The sequence below is a fragment of the Saccopteryx bilineata genome, chromosome 2, assembly GCF_036850765.1.
Source record: "Saccopteryx bilineata isolate mSacBil1 chromosome 2, mSacBil1_pri_phased_curated, whole genome shotgun sequence".
NCBI classification, from domain to species: domain Eukaryota; kingdom Metazoa; phylum Chordata; class Mammalia; order Chiroptera; family Emballonuridae; genus Saccopteryx; species Saccopteryx bilineata.
In genome coordinates, this window is record NC_089491.1 from 168,986,069 (window position 1) to 169,013,653 (window position 27,585).

General features: G+C 42.5%; 1 protein-coding gene, 1 non-coding gene and 1 pseudogene across 3 annotated transcripts in view; 2 read left to right on the plus strand and 1 right to left on the minus strand.

Moving 5' to 3' along the window:
* The window catches only part of LOC136323752 (large ribosomal subunit protein uL24 pseudogene), a 48,514-nt pseudogene extending 31,926 nt beyond the window's left edge, over positions 1-16,588 (plus strand).
* RASSF3 (Ras association domain family member 3) overlaps positions 1-27,585 on the minus strand; it is a 115,119-nt gene that overhangs the window by 77,725 nt on the left and 9,809 nt on the right. The window lies entirely within an intron of this gene.
* Positions 25,260-25,335, plus strand: TRNAG-GCC (transfer RNA glycine (anticodon GCC)). The gene has a single exon. It is a non-coding gene; the product is annotated as a tRNA-Gly (tRNA).

A 27,585-nucleotide genomic window follows, 5' to 3' on the forward strand; every position in this document is an offset into this window, starting at 1 on the left:
TTGAGCACGGGTTCATCTGGTTTGAGCAAAGCTCACCAGCTTGGACCCAAGGTCGCTGGCTCGAGCAAGGGGTTACTCGGTCTGCTGAAGGCCTCCTGGTCAAGGCACATATGAGAAAGCAATCAATGAACAACTAAAGTGCCACAATGAAAAACTGATGATTGAGAGGCTTTTCATCTGTCTCTGTTCCTGTCTGTCTGTCCCTATCTATCCCTCTCTCTGACTCTTGTCTCTGTAAAATAAATAAATAAATAAATTAATTAATTAATAAAAACAGCTTGTAAAAAATTTTTTTTAAGACAGGATAAATTTATCTCTAAAGCACTCTATCCTGTAAATGAGGGTGACAATAGTACTTATCTCAAAGGGTTGCTGTCATAATAATTAAGTAAGATATATAAGCACTTAATAACATACACACTAATACAGTATATATTCACTTAACTAACACAATTATTTATCCGTTTCCTCACTCCCTTACAGCTCAACCCACAAAAACTCTCAACCCAGCAAGATGTTTGATATTTGTTGAATAAACACAGAGAAGCTCTCTCAAAGCATGCAAACCATAAATAAGTCCCACCTGAATCCATAAACACTCAACCTGTCTAGGCTTTGCTTCTGCCACCAGCATATCCACAAACTTCTGGGCGCCCAAAGGTATACTGGAAGTAAGAATAAATATAGCCTATATACCTGAGGCAATCTTAATTAAAATTTAGAAGGAAACATGTTTATATTTAAACAGACATTAAGAAAACAACATTTACCAAGACAACACAGGACACTGCTGAGAAACGCTGGGCTTTCAGCTGCCAGTCACTCCAAGCTCTGCTCTCTGCTACCTCTCCCCGACCCTTTGGCTCTCTCAACCTTTATTTCAGGAATAGTTTTAACAGCATGGACACAGGAAATGTAAAATTCCTGGCTCTCTACCATATAAAACTCTAATCAAAGTACTGCTGGCCTTTTTTTGCAATTTTAACTGCCAACAGTTTAGGCTATTTCCTTGAATTATAAACACCACTCCATCTGATTTACTACCTTGCTGAGCAAAAGATTTATTTTCATCACTGTTAAATGCAAAACTGAGAGAATAGGAAATTACAGTCGAGAAAAACAAAAATACCACCATAAGATAAACCACATATATACAATTTTATGGATACCCTTAGGAAGTGTGTTGGTCAAGTAAGTTTGTAAATATGATGTATATGTTTGCTCGCTTATAGTTTGCATTGGGGGCTGGGCAATGCCAGATACAGCGGTCTGTGAGGTTGCAGGTTGCTTTCCTGATTGGGAGGGGCCATTGTCTTGCCCCTACCACCACCCAGAGGTGCAGGAGGATTTCTTTTTCTCTCCTCCCTGATCCCTTGCCCTTCATGGGAAAAGCAGATTTTCTGCTTTTTCCTTGGCTTTTCTTGTGGCTTGCCTGTCTTGGTGAAACACCAATGAACAAAATGGGCCACCATCCTCTGACTCTGCCCTTTCTTTCACGTCAGCCCAAATTTAATGAGATCCTGTATGTGAATGGCCAAGATGGCAGTGGCTGCCCCTGGCCTTACAAAGTGGTATTTGTATGAAAGTATATTTTAGAGCAACCACATGCATGCACCACAATGAATCTTAACTTTAAATAATTAGTCACAGGGAACCAAGGAAACTCTAGCAATAAAGCAAAAAATCAAATTGTTCCTTTTAGGATAACCGGCCAGTAAGCTCTGGGTATTTTTACCCAAAGACCCCAGAATAATGCCTGACCAGGTGGTGGCACAATAGATGAGAGTGTCGCCCTAGGATGCTGAGGACCCAGGTTCAAAACCCCAAGGTCGCTGGCTTGAGGGCAGGCTCACCAGCTTGAGCGCAGGGTCACTGGCTTAGCTAGAGGCTCCTCCAGTCAAGGCACATATGAGAAAGCAATCAATGAACAACTAAAGTGCCACAACTACAAGCTGATGCTTCTCATATCTCTCCCTTCCCGTCGTCAATCTGTCTCCCTCCCCCCCCAAAAAAAGCCTAACGCAATAGAAAAGATCAGTTGAAACAAATATATAGGGACAAGAATTATTAAATGCTGAGTCACAAAGAATACTGGCTACACAACTAAAGAAATGCAGGCATTCACCACCAGTTAACTGCTTAAATGTCCCTTCGAGTCATTCATTTCTCAAGCACAATCTCAACAACTGTACAGACTCATAGGAACCTACATCCATAGGATTTTCCATTTATTCTCAACTTTAACCATCACCTGATTTAGAGTTCTAAGTCCACATTAGTGGAAGAGTGAATGGAGAAGAACACAAAAGACTCAGAAGCCTCAGATGAATCAGTGGTCTATATTAAACCCACATAAAAGCAAAATGTACCCTTTATTTCTTCATCATAGATGGCAAGGAGATCATTCATGTTGCATTCCCTCAATAGGTCTGTCAGTAATGACACATCACAGAACTTGTAGCCAAGATCCACGAGACGCAGCTCTTAATTCCTGTCAGAAGGAAATAAATGTTTGGAAAAGCAACTAAACTATGCTAGCAAATAGATTTAAGATCTTACCTAATTTTCTAAATAAAATTTTAAAAAAATTTTAAGTAAAAAAAAAAAAAAAAGGATCTTATTGAAGAGTTAATAAAAGTGCCAGAGAAGAGGTGGAGGAAATATGCTATGATCAGCCTAAAGCCAGTTCAACACGAATCTGGGAAACTACAAACTAAACTGGGCAGCTTGAGCAGGAAGACTACCATAGAACCCTCTTTCCCCAAGGGCACACATCCAATCCTGTTGTGATTTATGCCACTCTTCATAATTCAGGCACCTGTTCCCTTCTATCTGATCATCTTGAAACCTAATGAGAGTTTAAAAGAGATTTTCAGGCACTGCCTGGTTAGCTCAGTTAAGAGCATCATCCTGAAACAACATGGTTGCAGGTTCAATCCCCTGTCAGGGCACACACGGTAAGCAACCAAAGAATGCACAACTGAGTATAACAACAAATGAAAGCTCCCCCCTTCCCTTGTCTCTCTAGAAAAAAAAAATCAATTAAAAAAATTAAGCCCTGGCCAGAGAGCTCAGTTGGTTGGAGCATTCTCCCAGAGCACTGAGATTGCCAGTTCAATTCCCTGGCCAGGACATACAGGTTCAGCTCGATGTTCCTATATATCTCTCTCCCTACCTCTCTCAAAATAAAAATAATAATAATAAAACTTTTTAAAATAAATTAATAGAAAATTTAAATGTCATAAAAATATTATCTATTCAAAAGTCTCCCCTGCCCCACCGGGCCACCCTCACTGTACCTTCAAGTGAGCACTGAGAAATAAAGAAATACAATATAGAAATTTCTTTTTTATAGAATCTTTTATTGTGGTTCTAGAAGGTATGCAACCAACTGTTTTTCAATTAAACAGTACTTTATGTAAGACACAAAAGTTACCGTGGACCCTGAGAAAGAAGTAGGTATCCCCAGTGGCTAACTGGGTTCAAAAAAAGAAAAAAGAAAGAGCCTACCAGCCATTTCTGAACAGGAGCCTCTCACTGAATTGCCTGCTTCCTGCCCTGCACTGCCTGCCTCTTGCACTGTCTCCAGTGACTATGCCAGCACTCATAAAGAGGTTCCTGGAATTGTATTTAAACCAAGAAGACTGAAACTTTCCTCATCCAATCAGATCTGTGCAGCTATATTCCCATTAGCATTCTCACCAACCAAGCAGAGCAGCTCCACTCTGACCAATCAGGATAGTGCTTTTTGGACCAATCAAGCTGTGAGGATGTGGCATCTTTATTTGCATGAGGACCAACCAATCAGGGACCAGGAACAGGGACTTCTCTACAAAAGTCAGCACCCCTCTCTACCTTAGAGGGAGTACCTTCCCTTTCCACTAAGGACTAAAGATTGTTTCCCTGGCTGGAGCTGAAATACAGAAGACACCAAAGATGTCTTGCAGGGCGGAGGCAAGCAGACCAGCCTGGGGTGGGGTAGAGCAAAGTGGCTTCCGGGGCTGCTTTGCCCCGAGGTTGCCTCATAGAGGCGCTGTTCCACAGCTGCACTGTTTTCATAATTCAGCTGGAACACTGTTGAGCTATTCCACAGCCATGCTGTGTCACAACTGAGCTGTTTGCACTGAATCAAGTTTCCTTCTTCACCAAACCCCTAACTGGGGATACCTGTGGGCGGTGAATTGGCACCAATGACCATCAGTTGGCATCCCAAACCATTAATACATTAATACTTATTCTGTATTACATTTTTCCCCAAACCACAAGTTCCTATAGTTTCCTTATAGGTTCAAGAAAATAAGTATCATACAAATTAAAAAGGATTAGTTTCTTAATCCTCAAGCTTCCCATTTTAAAGATGACACTGAAGCACCTAAATAAGACTAGTGCTACCTAGGCCAGTGAAAATGAAGACACATTCAGTCCTACAACTAAGCAACTCCTGGGATCATAGCCTATAGAAAGTCTTATGCATAAAAGAAAATAAATATAAAGATGTTTATTGTAATATCATTTGTTATAGTGAAAAATGGGAGGAAATAATAATCAAATGTCCATCAACAGGAAAATGGATACAGCAGTTTAAAAGAATAAACTAGAACAAGGATCAATCTCAAAAATGAGATTGAGCAACAGAAGCGACCTACAGAAGAAAACATGCAAAATGTCACCACTTCTTCAAATTTTAAAAAGCAGTAAAATAGCACTAGTTATTATTATTTACACAGATACACATAGCAAAAGTATACGATACATGAACAGCAATGACAAAAAAAAAGGACTAGGAGGAAAGCAAGGAAGAAAATAGGACCAGGAAATAATTTCAGCAGCTTCAACAGAAATAGTACCATTGAATAATAATCAGCAATTATGTCCAGTTTATGTTTTAAACCAGACATAAAGAAAAAGGTATTCATAATATTTTCCTGTAGTTTTACTGTCTTCTGAATTACTTAATAATTTTAAAAGGAAAAAAAGTCTTTAATGTTTTGACCAGTTTCAAGAAATCATACCTACTTTGACAATATTATCGTTCAAAAAACAATTTCCTTTTTATTACAATCTTGGACTATGTAGCAGAAATATCTGATTTGGTAACTACAGAAAAAAAGTGGAAGAGAACATCCTAAATTAAGAGTTATCCCAATTTCAGACATACTATGCAGTGTTTCTAGGAAGTAACTACTTATACTACCTACCTATCCCTGGAGATGATCCCTATTAGAGCCACATGTGGCTCTTCTGAAACTAAGACCGTAGAACTCATTATATCTTTGAGGCAATCTACACCTTTTCAATACGCACAGACACCAGTGCTTTTTCTACAGAAAAATAAAAGTCACTGTTTGAGCTTCTAACCTTCCAACACCCAAAGCCAAGCTTCTATTGCCTTCTGGAGGTATTCCTAATTAGGTCTGCCTCATTCTATTCAGTCTCCAGTGCCCACTGCTCAACAGTTGTACATATAAATAAATCAGGGGTATTTTTATGGGTCCTAAATGTATTTATTTTAATCTCTCCTGGGTTGCTCTATGCTCTTTACACAGCTGGCAATGTTCACAAGTGGCATCATATTATGTTGGTCTCTCCATATAATCCCAGACAGTTCCTTACACAAAAGGAGCAGGACTCTTTCATAATAAACCCAAATGTGTGTAGTACATTTGGGTACTACACCTGCTCACAGTACCTGCTTACTTACTGCAAACATTTGAGCAATCTGAGTGTGCCAAAAAGAGTGAGTCACTTATTTTAGTTTTGGGGTCACATCCAAGTCCCTTAAATTTTCTTTCAGATCTGAGAGGTAAACAAAAATGCAGTAATATACAATAAGTTTCTAGAACGCCTTCATTTACCACTCCTTGAAAAAAATTTGCAAAGTCTACCAATTACAGATTGCTCTTTAAATTACTATAAACCATGCAGAAATCCCAAACTTCTTTTGGAATTTTGAACCTCTCCCATTATAATCATCATAATTTCCATCCATTTTATACGTGCACATTTTTTAATGACAATGAATGTAATTAGTATGAAAATAAGAATGCTATAAACCAAAAGGTCCGAGGCTTCTTCTAAATGTCCACAATAAATATACAATATATATAAAATTTTATTTCTAGTGATTTCATGATAAACCTTTTTTTTTTTTTTTTTTAACAGAGACAGAGAGAGTCAGAGAGAGGGATAGACAGACAGGAACAAAGAGAGAGATGAGAAGCTTCAATCATTAGTTTTTTGTTGTGGCACTTTAGTTGTTCATTGATTGCTTTCTCATATGTGCCTTGACCGTGGGCCTTCAGCAGACCAAGTAACCCCTTGCTTGAGCCAGCGACCTTTGGGCTCAAGCTGGTCTCAAACCTGGGTCCTCCGCATCCCAGTCTGATGCTCTATCCACTGTGCCACCGCCTGGTCAGGTGATGGTAAACCTTGATATAAGAGGAGTCACTGCCTATTTCATAATCTGGTCCCCATCCCTTCTCCACCATCACCTTCCACCTCTTGATGTCAGACTAAGTGCATCTAGGTTTAATTTAACCTTATGATTTCCCCTCCCATTGTCCCCCAGGCCCCAGCTCAAGCTCCACTCACTCAGCACTGAGCCTCTATCCTGGTTTCTGCTAATGTGGAAGAGGCACTCTAAATAGACTATCACTTCCTCTACTTGTTACAAGTGTGGGTTCTCTGCCCAGTTTCTAATTCTGGTTCCTCCATTTACCAGTATCTGTTCAATCTCTCTGTGCCTCTTTTATGCAAAGAGAATAACCTCACCTACTTCTGAGTTGATGTGAGGATGAACTCAGCCTGTAAAGGTAAAATGCCTTGTTGTAAATTCATCAAAACATGAGCCATCGTTGTTATCAACAGTGTGCCTCTTCCACGTGTGTTGACAATGGTCTCTTTATAGCGGGGGGGGGGGGCACCTCTTTCTGTACTCTCTTATCCACTGCTCACAAAACTTCACTTCTGACACCAGATATGTGGGGTTTTCACATACACATACACACTCCCCCCCCAAACAAGCCTCTGCACAGACATCACCTGGGTGTTCTACAATTTAATCCAATCCTAACACTTCCTACGTGGGGTTAGCACAGACCCCAAAGACTAAGGACTCAGCCTCACAAGACTTCCTGCCCACTCCAACTGCCAATGGCAAGACCAGGTTGTCACCTGTGCTTCTATATCAGCACCCCCAGTTCAGGTTCAGAATTTGCTAGAAAGGCTCACAGAACTTGAGAAAGTGCTTTCTTACTATTACCCACTTATTAGAAAGGACACAACCCAGGAAGCCCAAGAAGAAATGCATAGCATAAGATGTGTGGGCAGGGGCTCAGAGTTTCATGTCCTCTCCAGTGTGCCACCCTCCCAGCCCTGCCACATGTTCACCAACCAGGACACTCTCCAAACCCCATCAGTTAGCATTCTTATGGAGCCTTCATTACATAAATGTAATTGACTAAATCACTGGCATAGGTGATTGGACTCCGTCTCTGGTCCCTAACCCTACCCCAGACCCTCCATCATGTGCTCGGTTCCTCTGGCAACCAGCCTCCTGAATACTCACGGGTTTTCAAAAGTCACCTCATTTGACAAACTAAAGTGTGGTTGAAAAGGCCTTGTTATGAATACCAAAAGACACTCTTTTCACTTTTATAGCCCTTACCACCTGGGAAATTTCAAGGGTTTTTCAGAGTTTTATTCCAGGAGCAAATATATATTTCTTGTTATAACTCACAACATCATAATGGCTCTTTATGACGTTACACTAGATAGTGTATTCTTGAGGGCCGGAGAACTGCCCCATTCCTTTATGAATCCCCAGAGCCAAGCACTGGGAATAAAGCATGCACTCCATAACTGTTTACTGATATCATTAAAGCAGGAAAAGTAATTTCTCTTCTATAGCATTAATCAAAATGGAAATAGCACAGACACTTCAGCAGAAACTAGCAGGGATTTGAGGAGAACACTCACATTCACTCACACCCCTACACAAATTCTAGAATGCCCATCCAACTGCTGGCAACTCCACAGATTCCAAGTATTAATTTCAGTTTTAATTAACATTTCCACAGAACAGCTTACACATTTTAGGAAGGAAAGGAGAAAATGTTTAATTTTATGGGAAATCCCAAAGCAAGGCTCTAAAAATCAATATTTAGCTAACTATAAATTGTAATCAACCTATTTCCTGAAAAGGGAAATAAACCACTTTGGGGTTTTTTTTTAATTCCTCTCTGGGCATTGCATTAAAATATCTAATCATTAGGTATCCACTGGTGCCAAAACCGGAGAGTAAAATGCAATGACACCACACTCACCACAGACTATTTCATCTTCAAAGACTTCTCAAAAATACAACCAGCTACTCCCCACCAGTCTTCTGAAGTCTCTTATCAAAAATAATAAACAAAAGGATTGAAGAAACAGTTTAACCCTAAAGGAAAAAAGCATTACAATAATAGCATTCCTATTGAGCTTATTGAATTTATTTCCTAACATCTTCTCATCGTGTTAATTTTCAGCTATTTGTGGGGCATGACCACATTCTAGTCATCAAAGGCTTTGTTCTAAGAAAGTGAAAAATATACTGAAATGACTTGAGAAGTTTACTTTTGCAGTCCATAGCCACATCAAGATTTATTTTTCTCTTGTTCCTTCAAATAACTCAACTACTTCCAATTCAAGTTGATGATCTCATGCTCCAAATCTTTGTCTCTCTCCTGAGCTCAAACTCCCCCAATTCTGGTTGCAAGCTGAATGCTACAGAAATGTTCTATAAATGTACCCTAAAACCAAACTGTCCCCCACCTCACTAGACCTGCTTCTCCTCCTCCTGGGTCCTCTGTTTCCTCATTGGCAATGCTGTCAAATCAGGAGGTGTAGGGGAAAGAAAGCAACTATCTGGAGTGAGGATACAGGTGAGGGAGGGGATGTTGGAGAAGGCTGTCTTCCCAGTGAAAAGGATGATATTTGGAGAATGGTGGGATGAGGGGGATATAACACCAATGCCATCTACATGATACAGGGGTGGGTAGGTGTTATATCCTCCTCATCCCACCATTCTCCAAATATCATCCTTTTCACTGGGAAGACAGCCTTCTCCAACATCCCCTCCCTCACCTGTATCCTCACTCCAGATAGTTGCTTTCTTTCCCCTACACCTCCTCCTTCTAATTCCTTCTCCCCTCCCTCTTCCCCAGTTAGATGCCAATCTACCTACTCAACTTCTGGACTCATCTCTCTCACTCACTGCCCAGTTACTAGCACTTGACCTTCACCCAAGTTACTGCAATAGCCTCCCAAACAATATCCCTGCCTCACTCTACTTCTGCCATAATCGGTTATGGGTTTCAAATCATAGATCTGAACACTTTACTTCCCCCTAAATGACTCCTTATCCAGACCACACCCACAGGGTGACACCATTTGCTCCACCCACAATACCAGCTGGTTCTCCAGAAAAAGCCACACTCCCTCTTCTGCCTCTGCACCTGTGGGTTTCTCTCCATATTCACATGCATACCCACCGCCTCTATCAATGTCCACTTGCCACTCATCAAACTCCTAGTCACCTACCCACCCCTGTATCATGTAGATGGCATTGGTGTTATATCCCCCTCATCCCACCATTCTCCAAATATCATCCTTTTCACTGGGAAGACAGCCTTCTCCAACATCCCCTCCCTCACCTGTATCCTCACTCCAGATAGTTGCTTTCTTTCCACTCTCTCATATGTCTCATCTAAAAATGATAATGACACTACCTTACTGCCTCCTTACTTTACTAGAGTAACCGTCCTTTCCCTCCCAGCCTTGCTTCATGAAAGAGCCTACACTCACTTTCCCCATTTCCTCCACAGCCATTCACTCCTCTTCCCACTGCAGTCTGACTTCCACCCTCCGGTTCACTGAAAAGATTCTCCTCAAAGTCTCCAGAGGACTCTCCCCACCACACACACTCACAAATGGCTCAACTTCCTGGCTTTTCTGAGGCAATCTTCCTATGGACCAAGTCCTTCTCAAGATGGGCTCCCAGAAACCCACTCTTCCGGTTTTCTTCCCACCTCCCTACCCACTCACCTTGGTTATCTCCAGGGACACACCCTTCTTCTTTGCCTACCCTTTAAATGTGAGTATCCTCCCTGCTTCTGTCTGAAGCCCTCATGGTGTCAACAAATCCCAGTGCTCTTTCCCAGAGCAGGCTTACCTTCTCTATCTCTGGACAAGCCCAAGAAACTCTGAAAGACACGTCTCAAATAATACACACACCCAGATTCATTCATTCAGTATTTACTGACTGCCTGGAATCAATCCATACATCATCTGAATTTATCTTCCCTCCCAAATCTGATCTTTCTTCCATATTCCCTTTCTTGGTGAGTGATAGCATCATCTTTCCTGCCACCCAAGCCAGAAATCCACAATTTATCCCTGATTCCTTTCTCTCACCACCCCAACACCTACATTCAATGCTATCAAATCCTCCCAATTCACTAATAGCTTTAATCTGGCCCCTCCTCCACATGATCCCCATCCCCACTGCCTTCAATCTTCACCTCAAAAACTAAACGGCCACTAAGAACTGGCTAGACTTTATTTATTCCTTGATGTGGACATGATTGGATATATATTCTGAAAGCCACAAAGAAAGGTTCAAAACTTCTAAGCAGATTTAAAATTTTATATTTCTACCTTTTTTGGTGACAAATAATACATCTGGGGGAATCTATTATTTTATACATAGTTCAGCCCACATTTTCCCTTTGTTCCCTAAAATTGTTAAAATCATTAAGTGCCTAAATGAATGGAATGTCTATGTGTGAATTCAGAGACAATTCAGATAATGTTAGTAACTGTAACACTTAGGATCTGAACACTCAGTGCTTTACTTCACACAAATGCTAACACTTGCCTGACCTGTGGTGGTGCAGTGGATAAAGCATCGACCTGGAACAGAGGTTGCCAGTTTGAAATCTTGGATTTGTCCAGTCAAGGCACACACACGAAGCAACTACTATGAGTTGATGCTTCCCACTTTTCTCTCTCTCTCTCTCTCTCTCTCGAAATCTCTCTAAAACTCAATAAATAAAATCTTTTTTAAAAAAATACTAACATGCCCTGGCCGGTTGGCTCAGCGGTAGAGCGTCGGCCTAGCGTTCGGAGGACCCGGGTTCGATTCCCGGCCAGGGCACACAGGAGAAGCGCCCATTTGCTTCTCCACCCCTCCGCCGCGCTTTCCTCTCTGTCTCTCTCTTCCCCTCCCGCAGCCAAGGCTCCATTGGAGCAAAGATGGCCCGGGCGCTGGGGATGGCTCTGTGGCCTCTGCCTCAGGCGCTAGAGTGGCTCTGGTCACGACATGGCGACGCCCAGGATGGGCAGAGCTTCGCCCCCTGGTGGGCAGAGCATCGCCCCTGGTGGGCGTGCCAGGTGGATCCCCGTCGGGCCCATGCAGGAGTCTGTCTGACTGTCTCTCCCTGTTTCCAGCTTCAGAAAAATGAAAAAAAATAAAAAAATAAAAAAATAAATAAAAATAAAAAAATACTAACACAACACTTTAGTTCACCTAAACCATTTTGACATGATACTCATTTTCATATTGCCAACATTTCAAATTCAAATGAACCCAAAATGTAAGAAGCTAGCTAAATCAGCTATCTCTTCATATTGTTACATCACATATTTTCCAAATCTAAAATGTACCATTTTTTTTCAGGGATACTTGGATGTGTTTAATGAAAAGAAATGGAGTCATTAGAAAATAATTTTTTATGATTTTCATGGCTGAAAACAAAACTTCATGTAATTGTGCACTTAAGCATGTTCAATCTAACCAAAACAATAGCAGAAAACCTCAGACTCTTCAAGTTAAAAAAGAGCCGATCCAGCTAGTCTATTTCTTTGGAGTTAAAGTTATGTCATTCTACATTACCAATAATCCCTCAAATGTTTAAAAGTCCAATTTTGAAGAAATATCTTTCCCCTTAGGGTCCTGCTGAAATAGCCCCTGAAGTACACATGAAATTTGAAACAGATGAAAACTCTAAATAAATGTCTCAGATTAAAAATAATTCTTCTTAGGAAAGACAATGTCTCAATAATGAATCAGATTAATGATCATACTCAGGAATCACTTGTCATGGCCTCTATAAAGCAAAGGACCCTAGCTTTTAAGCGGTTTCATTCATATCAGGAAGGCAATCCTAAAATTTACTTGTAGCAATCAGAGGACAAGACATAGGAAGAAGTGAGCCTTGAACTAGGTGGGTATTCTAGGATCAGGGAATAGAGAGGGTGAGTGTGGTCAAGGGGGTAGCAGCCTCTGGAAGCCTCACATTTGGATGTGTTGTATTAGACAATAGACTCTGATGTTTTACAGTAGAACTGAATTTGCTTTTAAAAAGTTTTCTAAGAACATCTACCAGGCAAGAGTATGTGCAGACCAGTTGGAACTAAAACAAACAAACAAAAAAACAAATTAAATCTTCCAGAGGAAGTGATTAATTCTTCACTCCCAAATGCTGCACAACCCATAAGCACTTAGCCTTCCAGGAAGCACAGTAACTCAACTGTCCTAGCATTCTCAGGAAGCAGATGACTCTCATACACTCATCCTGCTGTCTTTGAGGAATGCGGCACTGCTGCTGTACACTTTCTTAAATTCTTCTTCACATTGTATTAATGACTCCTGCAACACAGAAGTTCAGAACAATTAAGTGTTCTCTTTGGTTTGCATGAAACCTATTCTTATTGGCACTATATTTGCGTGAAGTAAAGAACCATTCATGCCCCCTTGATTTCTTTCCTAAGACATTCCTTCTTTAGGGAAAAAAAGAAATATACTGATTTCTCAAATACCAATGACTAATCATTTCACTTAAGTTCAACCCCACCCAACCAGATATGACCTAAGCTAGCTGTTTCCAGACTAATTCATTTGGCATCTTAATACATTTCTTTTATTTTTAAAATAGAGTTCATGGAATCCCTTTCAAGCCTTCTCTCTTACTTTTACCCCAATCAGGAATTCAGGTCTCAAATTAATTCTCACAGGCCTAAACAGAACTTTTGAGGAAGAAACGAGCCCAAAGTGGGTAAGAAATTCTCCAAAGTTACCTCTGCTAGTTAATAAAGGCCCAGGCCTAGGACCCAGGTCTCCACATCCCCAACCTGAAACACTTTCCATCTCACCTAAATGCCTCACCATCTGTAAAGCCAAAAGCCACGGCCACTATCACAGCAGCCTGGCCCATGCAGGTTCGCATTGGATTCAGACAGTCGGTAAAGAAACAATGGAGCCAAAAACTGATGGGCCATCATCTTTAATCCTAGCTTGCACCCAGCGGGCAAGTAAAAAACACACACTGGGCTCCAAAACCCACTCACATTCAGTGCTGTTGGACAGATAAAATATATATATTATGCTCACTTTGTTAAAGATGGCGCTGCCCAAGTGGAAGCCGTCGTCCAGGTGATATTAATGTATGTTGGGGGCGGGCTGTGGGCAGGCAGGATCCTTATAGCCTGGGGCTTGGTTTTAGGACTAAGCCTTTCCCACCCTTTTGGCTGTGGAGTGGTACAATCCAATTATGCCTCAGATAATCGACTTTGTATTAGAGACTTCCTCTATTTTGTATATTAGATGAAAAGTTATGAATCTACAGTATAAAATGAGGGCAGAACGGGAGCTTGCTCTCTTGGTTCCTGAGATTAGCATTAGAGAGGAGAGCAGAGAAAGGCCACGTGGAGGAGGCTAGGAGAAGCAGTCAAGATGGCGGAGTGTTGAGTGAGAAGCCAGTTTGTGCAGAGTTTGTGTAGGGAGAAGGAAGGAGATGGGGAACAGAGGTGAATAAGGTTGGTGAGCTAGAAACTTTTGATTCTAGGAAACTCGGATAAGTCAGTAGCTTTGTGAGCACTGAATGTGAGTGGGTTTTGGAGCCCAGTGTGTTTTACTTGCCCGCCAGGTGCAAACTAGGATTAAAGATGATGGCTCGCCTGACCAGGTGGTGGCGCAGTGGATAGAGCATCGGACTGGGATGCGGAAGGACCCAGGTTTGAGACTCCAAGATCGCCAGCTTGAGTGCGGGCTCATCTGGCTTAAGCAAAGAGCTCACCAGCTTGGACCCAAGGTCGCTGGCTCCAGCAGGGGGTTACTTGGTCTGCTGAAGGCCCACGGTCAAGGCACATGTGAGAAAGCAATCAATGAACAACTAAGAAGTCGCAACGCGCAAAGAGAAACTGATGATTGATGCTTCTCATCTCTCTCCATTCCTGTCTGTCTGTCCCTGTCTATCTCTGCCTCTGTAAAAAAAACAAAAACAAAAACAAAACAAAAAACAAAACAAAACAAAAAACAAAAAACAAACAAAAAAAAAGATGATGGCTCATCAATTTTTGGCTCCATTGTTTCTTTACCGACTGTCTGAATCCAATGCGAACCTGCATGGGCCAGGCTGCTGTGATGGTGGCCTTGGCCACTGGCTTTACAAGTGCTCACAAAGCTACTGACTTATCCGAGTTTCCTAGAATCAAAGATTTATAGCTCACCAGACTTATTCACCTCTGTTCCCCATCTCCTTCCTTCTCCCTGCACAAACTCTGCACAAACTGGCTTCTCCCTCAACACTCCGCCATCTTGGCTGCTTCTCCTGGCCTCTTCCACATGGCCTTTCTCTGCTCTCCTCTCTGCTCTCTCCTCTAATGTTAATCTCAGGAACCAAGAGCGCAAGCCCCATTTTATAGTGTAGAAATCCAAACCTTTAATCCAATATACAAAATAGGGAAGTCTCTAATACAAAGTCACTTATCTGGGGCATGATGGGATTGCACCACCCCACATCAAAAAGGGTGGGAAAGGCTCAGTCCTAAAACCAAGCCCCAGGCTACAACGATTCTGCCTGTCCACAGCCCACCCCCAACACACATTAATATCACCTGGGTGACGGATCCCCACATGGGCAGCACCATCTTTAACAAAGTGAGCATAATATATTTTATCTGCCCAACACCATCACATGACACTGAATCTATTACCATTGATATGTTTTATTATTACTCCCCTGAAATCAAAAGAAATCTTGCTTCTCTGCTGTGAGCTAACTTCTTTTTTATTATAATTCTGATGCAAGTCTGATCGAATAAGAATCCTGTGCCCTGCACCAGACAGGCCAGCAAAGAAGATACAGTTGAAAACTGTATCTGCCCTCATGAAACTCACAGACAGGATAATCTTAAAACTAAATTTGCTCAAGTCCCCTCATGCATCCAACAATGAGCTAGATTGTCATCTTTCTCCAAAGCATCCAAGGGCTCCATCAACACCACAATTGATTAATGAAGTCATTTAAACTTGCTGCTTAAGTTTCAGGTCCTCAAATACAAATCACTACTATGCAGATAAAATTAAACATGCATGGCCTGACCAGGCAGTAGCGCAGTGGATAGAGTATTGGACTGGGACGCAGAGGACCCAGGTTCTAAACCCCAAGGTTGTCAGCTTGAGCGTGGGGTCACTGGCTCAGCAGGAGCCCACAGTTCAAGGCACATATGAGAAAGCAATCAACGAACAACTAAGGTGCTGCAATGAAGAACTGATGCTTCTCATCTCTCTCCCTTCCTGTCCGTCTGTGTCCCTCTCTCTCTGTCTCTCTTGCTGCTAAAAAAAAAATTAAAAAAAAATTAAACATACATGAATGAGATGAGGAAATAAACTCATTTTTCAACAATTATGTATCAAATAAGCGTCAGCTCCAACATTACTGTAGGCTGATAATTTATAATTAACTTACAAGATATGAGATATATATTAAAAGTACGAGAAAATCTATCCAGTGTAGTCCCTAAACATACCTGTGCTGCTGCCACACTTGCATTATGCAACAATTTATAATGCAGGAATACTTTACACACATACCTTCTCATTTAATCCCCCTATATCTGTTCTAAGATTAAAAAACCGATACTCAATAAAAGTGAAGGAACCTGCTTCAGCTCCCAGAAATGGTAAAGGATAGACACAAAACCAAGACAGTCTCCCATTTCTAGGTCCCTAGACTTTCCTACTGAATCACACTGTCTTAGTAAAAGCTCCTACCAACTCCTCCCTCCTTTTAGGGCCACTGCTGAAGTGCCAGAGGCAAAACTGAAGGTCAATATTTTTGTGACTTCTGACCAAAGCAACAACCACAGAACCATAAAAGGCATTTCAATGCACGTTCTCGCATTCGCTGGAACCCTATGTCCTCCTCTCTTCCCAAAGAGCTGAGGAAGGAGTACAACGTTTGATTCACACCCATTCGAAAGGACGATGAATTCCGGTTGTGCGAGGACACTACAAAGGGCAGCGAACTGGCAATGTAGTCCCGGTTTTACAGGAAGAAATACTTCATCTACTGAATGAATGCAGTGGGAGAAAGCTAATGGTTCAACTGTTCTCATGGGAATTCACCATCGGCAAGGTGGTTATCTCCAGACTAAAGCTGGATAAGACTGCAGAAAGATCCTGGAACATAAAACCAAACCTCACCAAGTGGAAAAGGAAAAAAGCAAATACAAGGAAGAAACAACGGAGAAGATGCAGGAGTAAAGTAATCTTATACACAATTTTCAAAGTAGGGGGGAACACCTTCCAATCTGATTTTAATTAATAATGTTAATACTAACACCACTAGAAATAATAATAGTTAACTTTTATTGACTATATACTCACATGCTAGACAATGTTCCAGGTCCTTTACATGAACTAATGATAATAATTTACATAAGAGTATATTAGTAATATTAGAGCTCAAATTCTAAAATTTTTAAGTGATTAAAAATATTCACAATAGCATTCAAAATATAAAACCAGTTTTAGACAACCAAATTATTGTAAGACACACAATCAAAGCAAAGAGAAGTGGGCAGTGAAGAGAGAACAGCAAACCCCAGGGGACTCACGTGGCCCAAAGGAAGAGGTTTCCCACCAGATTCCAATACTCATACCAGTTCCATAGACTAGCATAAATGACTGAAGAGTTAGCCAAAGAGATCACATGACTCACTGAGCTTCTTTAATGTCTACATCCAAATTTTGCATAAGTAAGCTTGTTTCCAAACTGTGAATGGTCCAAACAAGGCTGAAATCCTTTATAGAGGAGATAAGACACTCTGTGGGTGGGAGACCAGAGGGCTGGGAAACCAGCCACAGCACAGGGAACTGGGCTCTGACAGGCCCTGGCAGGTTGACTCAGTGGCAGACCATCGGCCCAGTGTGTGGATGTCCCCGGTTTGATTCCTGATTAGGGTACATAAAAGAAGTAACTATGTGCTTCTCCCCCCCTTCTCTCTCTCTTTCTCATTCTCTCTCTCTCTTCCCCTCCTGCAGCCATTGCTTGATTGGTTCCAGTATATTGGACCCAGGTACTTGAAGATGGCTACGTGGAGACTCTACCTCAGGCACTAAAAATAGCTTAGTTGGGAGCATGGCCCCAGATGTGTAGAGTATCAGCCCTAGAGGGGGTTGCTGGGTGATCCAGGTCAGGGCGCATGTAGGAGTCTGTCTCTCCACCTCCCCTCCTTTCACTTGGAAAAGAAGAAAAATAAAGAAGAAAAATAAATATTGACAGCCCTGCATCTCCCTTTGCAATGCACTACAGTTCACATAAATTATGTCATTTCACTTAATCTTAAAAAAAACCAGACGCAAGAGTGACTAAGTCCCTAAACAATGAGCACAAGGTGATCTAAACCTCCTGGAGGAGAAAGAAAAGCTCCCAGGAAGAAGCAGAATTTGTCATGGGTCAAGCCAGCAGCTTTGAGTGGAACTGAGGCCAGAATCCTACAGTCAGAGGCAGATAAGAGAGAGAAAACAGGAAACTGAAAAGAAAAAAAAAACTTTCATACAATGTGTTAATTTATAAATAAACTACTGGACAAAAGAACCGCACTTTCCCATGTCTGCTCATTCAGAAGTTTGTGAAGACTTTAGGTGGGCTCAGGCTTGGTCAAAAGGAAACAGCCCCTTTATCAGAAAACAAAGGCACCACAGAGACAAATATGAAAGACAGAGAGACAGAGACAGAGACAGAGAGAGAAAAGCATCCAGATTTGACTGAAGCTCCTTTCTGATCAACTACATTGAGATTCCCAATTCCTTCTGGTCACTTAATACAACCTAATTTCCTGTCATCTTTTATTCTTTGAGATGATTAATTCATTTCAAATCTCTCCACCATTGTCAGTTCTCCATTCATCCTGGTACTCTGAAATGAAAAGTACGTGATCATATAGTGTAGAACATTTTTAAAATAACAATTATTAGTATTTATTATTGTTTATTATTTGACAGTCATGCTACTTTAAAGATGAGGAAATTGAAGCTTAAAGAGGTTCAATGACTTGCCCAAGATAACACCACACTGAAGTAATTCAAGCTGCCTTATATAACTACTTACAGTCTATTGTGAATTAATTAAGAATACACACCCTTGCCTGACAAGGCAGTGGCATAGTGGATAGAGCATTGACCTGGGATGCAGAGGACCCAGGTTTGAAACCTGAGATTGCCAGCTTGAGTGTGGGCTCATCTGGCTTGAGCGCGGGGTCGCTGGCTTGAGTGTGCAATCAGACATGACCCCATGGTCGCTGGCTTGAAGTTCAAGGTCACTGGCTTGAGCAAGGAGTCACTCAATCTGTTGTAGCCCCCCCCCCCCCCCGTCAAGGCACATATGAGCAAGCAATCAATGAACAACTAAGGAGCTGCAATGAAGAACTGATGCTTCTCATCTCTCTCCCTTCCTGTCTGTCTGTCCCTCTCTGTCTCTGTCACACACACACACACACACACACACACACACACACAAATACATACCCTTTCACCCATTACAAAATCAAGTTCCCTTGACCCTGGCCAGTTGGCTCAGTAGTAGAGCATCAGCCAGCATGTGGATGTCCCAGGTTTGATTCCCAGTCAGGGCACACAGGAAAAGTGCCCATCTGCTTCTCCACCCTCCTCCTCCCCCTTCTCTCTCTCTCTTTCTCTCCCCCCCCCCCCCCACCCACCCTGCAGCCATAGGAGCATATCAGCCCCAGGCACTGAGGATGGCTCTGTGAAGCCTCCACCTCAGATGCTAAAAATAGCTCAGTTGCAAGTATGGCCCCAGATAGGCAGAGCATCTGCCCCAGATAAGGGTGTGCCAGGTGGATCCCAGTCAGGGAGTATGCGGCAGGAGTCTGTCTCCCCTCCTCTCACTTGGATATAAAACAAAATCAGTTTCCCTTTATTTTTTTAATAGTAAGAAAAAAATGTTTTTATGTTTATTGAGAGAGAGAAACAGCGATTTATTGTCCCACCGATTCATGCATTTACCGGTTGATTCTTGTATGTGCCCCGACCAGGGTTAGAACCCGCAATTTTAGCATACTGAGTCAATGCTCTAACCCAGTGGTCGGCAAACTCATTAGTCAACAGAGCCAAATATCAACAGTACAACGATGAAAATTTCTTTTGAGAGCCAAATGTTTTATTAAAATATTTTTTTTAATTTTATTCATTCATTTTTAGAGAGGAGAGAGAGAGACAGAGAGGGAGAGAGAGGAGAGAGAGGAGAGAGAGACAGAGAGAGAGAAGGGGGGAGGAGCTGGAAGCATCAACTCCCATATGTGCCTTGACCAGGCAAGCCCAGGGTTTCGAACCAGCGACCTCAGCATTTCCAGGTCAACGCTTTATTCACTGTGCCACCACAGGTCAGGCTGAGAGCCAAATGTTTTAAACTTGAACTATATAGGTAGGTACGTTACTTATCGAGGTAGCGCCTGCATGTGGTATTTTGTGGAAGAGCCACACAAAAGGGGCCAAAGAGCTGCATGTGGCTCACAAGCCAGTTTGCTGACCAGGGCTCTAACCAACTGAGTTATCCCTCACCTCAAAAGATCAAAATCCACAGTAATGTTAATTTTGACACTACACAGAACAATCTCTGGTGGGAATGAATTTTTTTTTTTTTTTTTGTATTTTTCTGAAGCTGGAAACCAGGAGGCAGTCAGACAGTCTCCCGCATGCGCCCAACCGGGATCCACGAGGCATGCCCACCAGGGGGCGATGCTCTGCCCATCCAGGGTGTCGCTCTATCGCGACCACAGCCACTCTAGCGCCTGGGGCAGAGGCCAAGGAGCCATCCCCAGTGCCCGGGCCATCCTTTGCTCCAATGGAGCCTTGGCTGCGGGAGGGGAAGAGAGAGACAGAGAGGAAGGAGAGGGGGAGGGGTGGAGAAGCAGATGAGCGCTTCTCCTGTGTGCCCTGGCCAGGAATCGAACCCGGGACTTCCGCACGCCAGGCTGACGCCAGGCTCCACCACTGAGCCAACCGGCCAGGGCCGGGAATGAATTTTAAGTTGAATTGCTGATATCTGATGCTAGGTCTGCTTTTTGAAAGGTACTCCCCTTTCCCTACATGACCTACCTCCAAATCCTCCGCACCATATGGCAAGAATGATCGCACTATGGGTACAGTTTATAAAACAAACTTCTAGCGGAGACCAAGCAGATACCCAAGGGTCAAAGCCCACCTTACACAGCAGCACCACCACACTCACTCCAACTGCACCATGTCACATGTCGCTACTGCTGGTCACTAGAAGCAGCAGGACAGCCACTGCTAAATTTCAGAAAAATTCAAAAGGACAGTACCTTCCCTCCAAAGGAAAATGGGCAACTAAAAAAAAAGGCAACCTACAAGCCGGTTTAAAACAAACAGAAAAGGCCCTGGCCAGGTTGGCTCAGTGGTAGAGCGTTGGCCAGGCACGTGGAAGTCCCGGGTTCGATTCCTGGTCAGGGCACACAGAAGAAGTGCCCATCTGCTTCTCCACCCCTCCCCCTCTCCTTCCTCTCTGTCTCTCTCTTCCCCTCCCACAGCCAAGGCTCCATTGGAGCAAAATTGGCTCAGGTGCTGAGGATGGCTCTGTGGCCTCTGTCTCAGGCGCTAGAATGGCTCTGGTTGCAACAGAGCAACACCCCAGATGGGCAGAGCATCGCCCCCTGGTGGGCATGCCGGGTGGATCTTAGTTGGGCACATGCCAGAGTCTGCCTGCCTCCCTGCTTCTAACTTCGGAAAAATACAAAAACAAAACAAAACCAAAAAATACCCATATCTTAAATGGTCAAAAGTAATACTATTATTTCTTTAAACTACCTATACAATATTTATATTTTCCCATATGTGGGAAATCATTGACTACAGTTAGGTACCCTTAAATTCACCACTGCCGTGCCATTGAACCTCAATTTACTTAAAACCTAAACTAGTAAAACTTCTGTTAGTTTCATTTCTCATCTAAACATTCCACTGAAATTAGAGTACAAGAAGTCAACTGAATTTTAATTCCCTTGGAATGCTCTATAACAACTGTAAAACACCATGGAATGTTCCCTTCATTTTGGTGTTGGTATTCTTCCTCTTCTGTAATGCATTTTGGTTTCTGTTTGTTTTATTGTTTGAGAACTATATCACATACACATAAATTTCTATGCTTTAACTAGCAAAATATAAAAAAATAGTCCTCAAAACAAGCATCTGTGGGAAATTTTCAGAGTAAGTTTAAGTTGCATAAGAACAGAATGATTACAGAAGTTTCATAATCTATCTGAAGTCAGAAATAACTCCACATCTTTTTAAAAGATTCACTTAATCAACTCTGTAAGAAGGAACAAACTAAATCAGGGAAAACTAGGAGTTAATCAGAGTATGAGAGATTAAACAACCATTTTCATCAGAGGTGAGCCTTACAGTAGATAGATAACCATGCCAGAGTCCATCCACTTGTAAATTTTCAATAAAAGACAATAAGCTGGTAGGTAAATAGTATAGATATCCTCTTTGGCAGGTGGTTTTTCCTACCATCCTAGCCTGTTTATAAGATTACTTAGGTTCCTGGTAATTCTAACGCGGCAGTTGGAAAACTGGCACTAAATGTACTTTAATTCAAAGATAAACAGACACTTCCAGCCACCCTCTTTTTTTTTTAATTTATTTATTAAATTTAATGCAGTGACATTGATAAATCAGGGTACATATGTTGAGAGAAAACATCTCTAGATTATTTTGACATTTGATTGTGCTGTATACCCCTCCCCCAAAGTTAAATTGTCTTCTGTCACCTTCTATCTGGTTTTCTTTGTGCCCCTTCCCTCCCCCAACCCCTCTCTCCTTCTTCACCCCATCCCCCCTCCCCCCAACCCCCACCCCTGTTGCCATCACATTCTTGTTCATGTCTCTAAGTCTCATTTTTATGTCCCTTCTATGTATGGATTCATGTAGTTCTTAGTTTTTTTTCTGATTTACTTATTTCACTCCGTATAATGTTATCAAGGTCCATCCATGTTATTATAAAGGATCCGATGTCATCATTTCTTATGGCTGAGTAGTATTCCATAGTATATATGTACCAAAGCTTTTTAATCCACTCGTCCTCTGACGGACACTTGGGTTGTTTCCAGATCTTCGCTATTGTGAACAATGCTGCCACAAACATGGGGGTGCATTTCTCCTTTTCGAGCCATTCTATGGTGTCCTTGGGGTATATTCCTAAAAGTGGGATAGCTGGGTCAAAAGGCAGTTTGATTTTCAGTTTTTTGAGGAATCTCCATACTGTTTTCCACAGAGGCTGCACCAGTCTGCATTCCCACCAGCAGTGCAGGAGGGTTCCCTTTTCTCCACATCCTCGCCAGCACTTATCCTGTGTTGTTTTGTTGATGAGCGCCATTCTGACTGGTGCCAGCCACCCTCTTTTTACATGCTTCGTAAGAGACACATCACCCAGTTTCCCACCCTCTGTATCCCAGGGTGTATTTCACAGGACACTGATGCTTTCTTAGCAATGCCTTTCCTGTGCCATAATTACAGGAGTCACAAGTATTTTGTGCCTTGCCTCAATGATGCCAGCCTGAAACACACTCTAAAGTATTTCAAAATGCCAGAATATGTCGTGTCCCTTTGGTACAAACAGTAAGCAAAAGCATAACCTGAAATTCAGCTGTCTGCCAAAGAGGAAGCATTTACTGAGCTAAACATATACACACAGGACTCCAGAGCAGTGCTCTCTCAGGATCCCACCTACCCATATATCATGGTCAAGGCCATGCATAAAACAATGCTCACACCAAGAGGAAGAGCCACATAAAGTACAAAAATAGTACATTCACTGTTAAAGAAATGCAAATAAAATGACAGTGAGGTGCCTTTAAAAAGTTTCCCCCTCTGGCCTGACCAGGCGGAGGCGCAATGGATAGAGAGTTGGACTGGGATGTGGAGGACCCAGGTTCAAGACCCTGAGGTCACCTGCTTGGCGCGGGCTCATCTGGTTTGAGCAAAGCTCACCAGCTTGGACCCAAGGTCGCTGGCTCGAGCAAGGGGTTACTTCGTCTGCTGAAGGCCCGCAGTCAAGGCACATATGAGAAAGCAATCAATGAACAACTAAGGTGTGACAACGAAAAACTGATGATTGATGCTTCTCATCTCTCTCCGTTCCTGTCTGTCTGTCCCTGTCTATCCCTCTCTCTGACTCTCTGTCTCTGAAAAAAAAAAAAAAGTTTTTCCCCTCTAGTTTAATGACTATAACCAGTGGAGCTAAGGGTGAATGAAACTAGTTAAAAATATAGCCCTAGAGCCATAAAAATGGTCATAACCTCATGCTCAGTAAAATTCCATTTTGTACATTTATGCTAAAAAAAATTAGTCCATAAAGAAAAGGTTTCTTGGTTAAGATGTTCACTGCAGTGTCTCAGCCTCAGGAACTAAAAATAGCTCAGCTGATTGAGCATCAGCCCCAGATGGGGGTTGCCAGGTAGATCCTCAGTCAGGATGCATGTGGGAAACAAATCGACAAAATCATATTTAGATTAAGATAGTAAGATAATGGACCATCCCCCCCCCCACAAACTCTGATGTGATTTTTATTACACTCATTATTTTTTAAATATTTAAGAACATATTGCTCTAACCACCTATAAAAACCTAAAGTTTAAAGTCCTTCCAGAAAAAGGGGGCATACTTATGAGAAATTACCCAATTTTTTTAGCATATTACTAAAAATTAGTCATACTTTTAGCAAAAAAGATGGGAGCCAAATTTGTAACTCAAGTCTTGCTCTTTACAACAGATGAGAGATAATCTATACAGACTACTAACTAAACTCCATGAGAGCAGATACCAGTCTGCTTTGTTCACCAAATCCCTAGCACCAGTCTGAACACTGATAACAGACACTTGGGAAATGAAGTTAGAAAGCTACCTGCATAATCTTAACACACCCACAAACTTTGCCTCACTGGCATTAATTTCATGAAAGCACTTTGCTGATTACATTCTAAATTTCTTAAATCCAAGATCTTCTAAATTGATTCTTCTGGTCTTCAACTCCCAAATTCATCCTTTTTTGTCCTCTAATTATCTCACTTTGTTTAGCATCTGGAAAAAGAACTGAGTGCTGGAATATATAATTAGTAAATCATTCTTAGCTGGCTGAATCATGTAGCAGCAATAAGCAATTACAGGCCATGAAATGAATACTACTCTTGCTGTTTTAATACTCTATGACATAACGAGGCTCTGGCCGTTTGGCTCAATGGATAGAGCATCACCCAGGTTCAATTCCTGGTCAGGGCACACAAGAGAATTGACTACCTGATTCTCTCCTCCCCCCCCCTTCTCTCCCTCTTCTCCTCCTGCAGCCAGTGTCTCAACTGGTTCAAGTGTTGGTCTGGATCACTGAGGATAGCTAGGTTGGTCCAAGTACATCAGCCTCAGGTACTAAAAACAGCTCAACTGATTCAAGCGCTGGCCCTAGTGGGGGCACATGTGGGAGTCTATCTCCCCTCCTCTCACTTTAAAAAACAACAATACTGTATGCCATAATGAGTCCTATTCTCTGTAAACCGAAAGCAAAGTTGCAGTTTGAATGTAGGGCAGTTTTATTCTATCAGCTCAATGTGAAAAAAAGGGAAGTCCCCCCCCACAAGTTTCACAACCCCTAAATGCTAGTAGTATATGTATGTGATCCTCCCTACAGTAAAGGGCAAGTTCCCCTTCACAAAGAAAAACCAACCCAGCACGCCCGGCTGGCACTCCCTCCAGCCATCCATCTACCTGTAGCCATTTACACAGATGATGGAGAGAATCAAATCCCTAATTGCAAATATTTATTGTGCAACAGAAATATAATATGACCCACCTAAGCAATTTCCAATTTTCCAATAGCCATATTAAAAAATAAACAGGTATGGCCCTGGCCGGTTGACTCAGTGGTAGAGCGTCAGCCTGCCGTGCAGAAGTCCCGGGTTCGATTCCCGGCCAGGGCACACAGGAGAGGCGCCCATCTGCTTCTCCACCCCTCCCCCTCTCCTTCCTCTCTGTCTCTCTCTTCCCCTCCCGCAGCTGAGGCTCCATTGGAGCAAAAGATGGCTCGGGCGCTGGGGATGGCTCCTTGGCCTCTGCCCCAGGCTCTAGAGTGGCTCTGGTCGTGACAGAGCATCGCCCCCTGGTGGGCGTGCCGGGTGGATCCTGGTCGGGCGCACGCGGGAGTCTGTCTGACTGCCTCCCCGTTTCCAGCTTCAGAAAAATAAATAAATAAATAAATAAATAAATAAACAAACAAACAAACAGGTAGCATGATTGGTGGTGGCACAGTGGATACAGCACCAACCAGGGACACTCAGGTCCCAGATTCAAAATTCTTAAGTCACCAGCTTGATTGAGCACAGGGTCACCTGGCTTAAGTGTAGGCTCACCAGCTTGAGTGCGGGGTTGCCAGCTTGAGGGTGGGATCGATATGATCCCATAGTCACTGGCTTGAAGCCCAAGGTCACTGACTTGAGCAAGAAGTCACTGGTTTGATTTGAGGCACCCAGTCTCAAGGCACATATGAGAAGCAATCAGTGAATAACTAAGCTGGCATAAGTACAAGTTGATGCTTTTCATCTCTTTCCCTTATTGTCCCTCTCTCTCTCACTAAAAAAATAATAAATAGCCCTGGCCAGTTGGCTCAGCAGAAGAGTGTCGGCCCAGCGTGTGGAAGTCCCGCGTTCGATTCCTGGTCAGGGTATACAGAAGTGCCCATCTGCTTCTCCACCCTTCCCCCTCTCCTTTATCTCTCTCTTCCCCTCCCGCAGCCAAAGCTCCACTGGAGCAAAAATTGGCCCAGGCACTGAGGAGTGCTCCATGACCTCCACCTAAGGTGGTAGAATGGCTCAGGCCGCAACAGAGCAACGCCCCAGATGGGCTTGCCGGGTGGATCCCGGTCAGGCGCATGCAGAAGTCTGTCTGACTGCCTCCCCGCTTCTAACTTCGGAAAAATACAAAAAATAAAAAATAAATGAAATAATAAATAAATAAACAGGCAAAAATTAACTTCTAAAATACTATAATTTCAAAATATAATCCATACTTTAAAATTGTGATATACTGTATATTCTCCTTCTTTTATTATCTCAGAAATCCAGTGTGTATTTCAAACTTACTGTACACCATTCCATTCAGGTCCATTTTCAGTGTGCCTTCACCCCATAGGGCTAGTATCTACCATAATGGACAGCATAGCTTTAGCATGATGATCACTTCTATTTCAGAATCACTTGTAACATGTTTATATGTATTTCATATTTTAATCATTTGTATGAACTCTGACATCCTTCTTAGTGCATCTCTGGCCCTCTCCACTTAAAAAGAATCGAATTTTAACAAGTAAACAAAAACTATTTGACTACCTACTGACAGCCAAACCACAAGTAACTGAACTATTAAGAGAAACCTGGAAAATTAACCTTGTTCAAGAGTGGTAAACTGGCCCTGGCCAGTTGGCTCAGTAGTAGAGCTTCGACCCAGCATGTGGAAGTCCCGGGATCAATTTCCAGTCAGGGCACATAAAAGAAGTGACCATCTGCTTCTCCCTCCCTCCCTCCCTCCCTCCTTTTCTCTCTCTCTCTCTCTCTCTCTCTCTCTCTCTCTCTCTCTCTCTCTCTTCTCCTCCCACAGCCATGGCTCAATTGATTCTAGTGTATCAGCTCCAGGCTCTGAGGATGGCTCTGTGAAGCCTCTGCCTCAGGAGCTAAAAATAGTTTGGTTGCAAGCATCTGCCCCAGATGGGGGTTGCTGAGTGGATCCCAGTCGGGGTGCATGCAGGAGTTGATCTCCTCTCCTCTCACTTAAATCAAATAAAAAAAAGAAAGAAAAAGAGAGAATGGTAAACTCTGGGCCCTGATTAACTCAGCAAGCCAGAGGACATGGGTTCAACCCCCAGTTAGGGCACATGGAAAAGAAATCGATGAGTACACAACTAAATGGAACAAGTTGATGGTATTCTCTCTCTCTCATCAGTGGGAAAAAATTTTTTTAAGTGTCCACTCTGGTTAGATTAACTCTGTGTAATGCATTTTATTTCCTTGAACATAATTATTCTGTTGGAGCACCAGTCATCTACAAATTTAGCATAGGTGTCAACAGGAAAATGTGACTAGTTTTTCAGAGATACACTTTTCATTCAACATTTTCACACCGTACTACACAGTGGGTGTGCTCCTGAAAAAGTGTGAACAGTGAAGGCTCCTTTACGC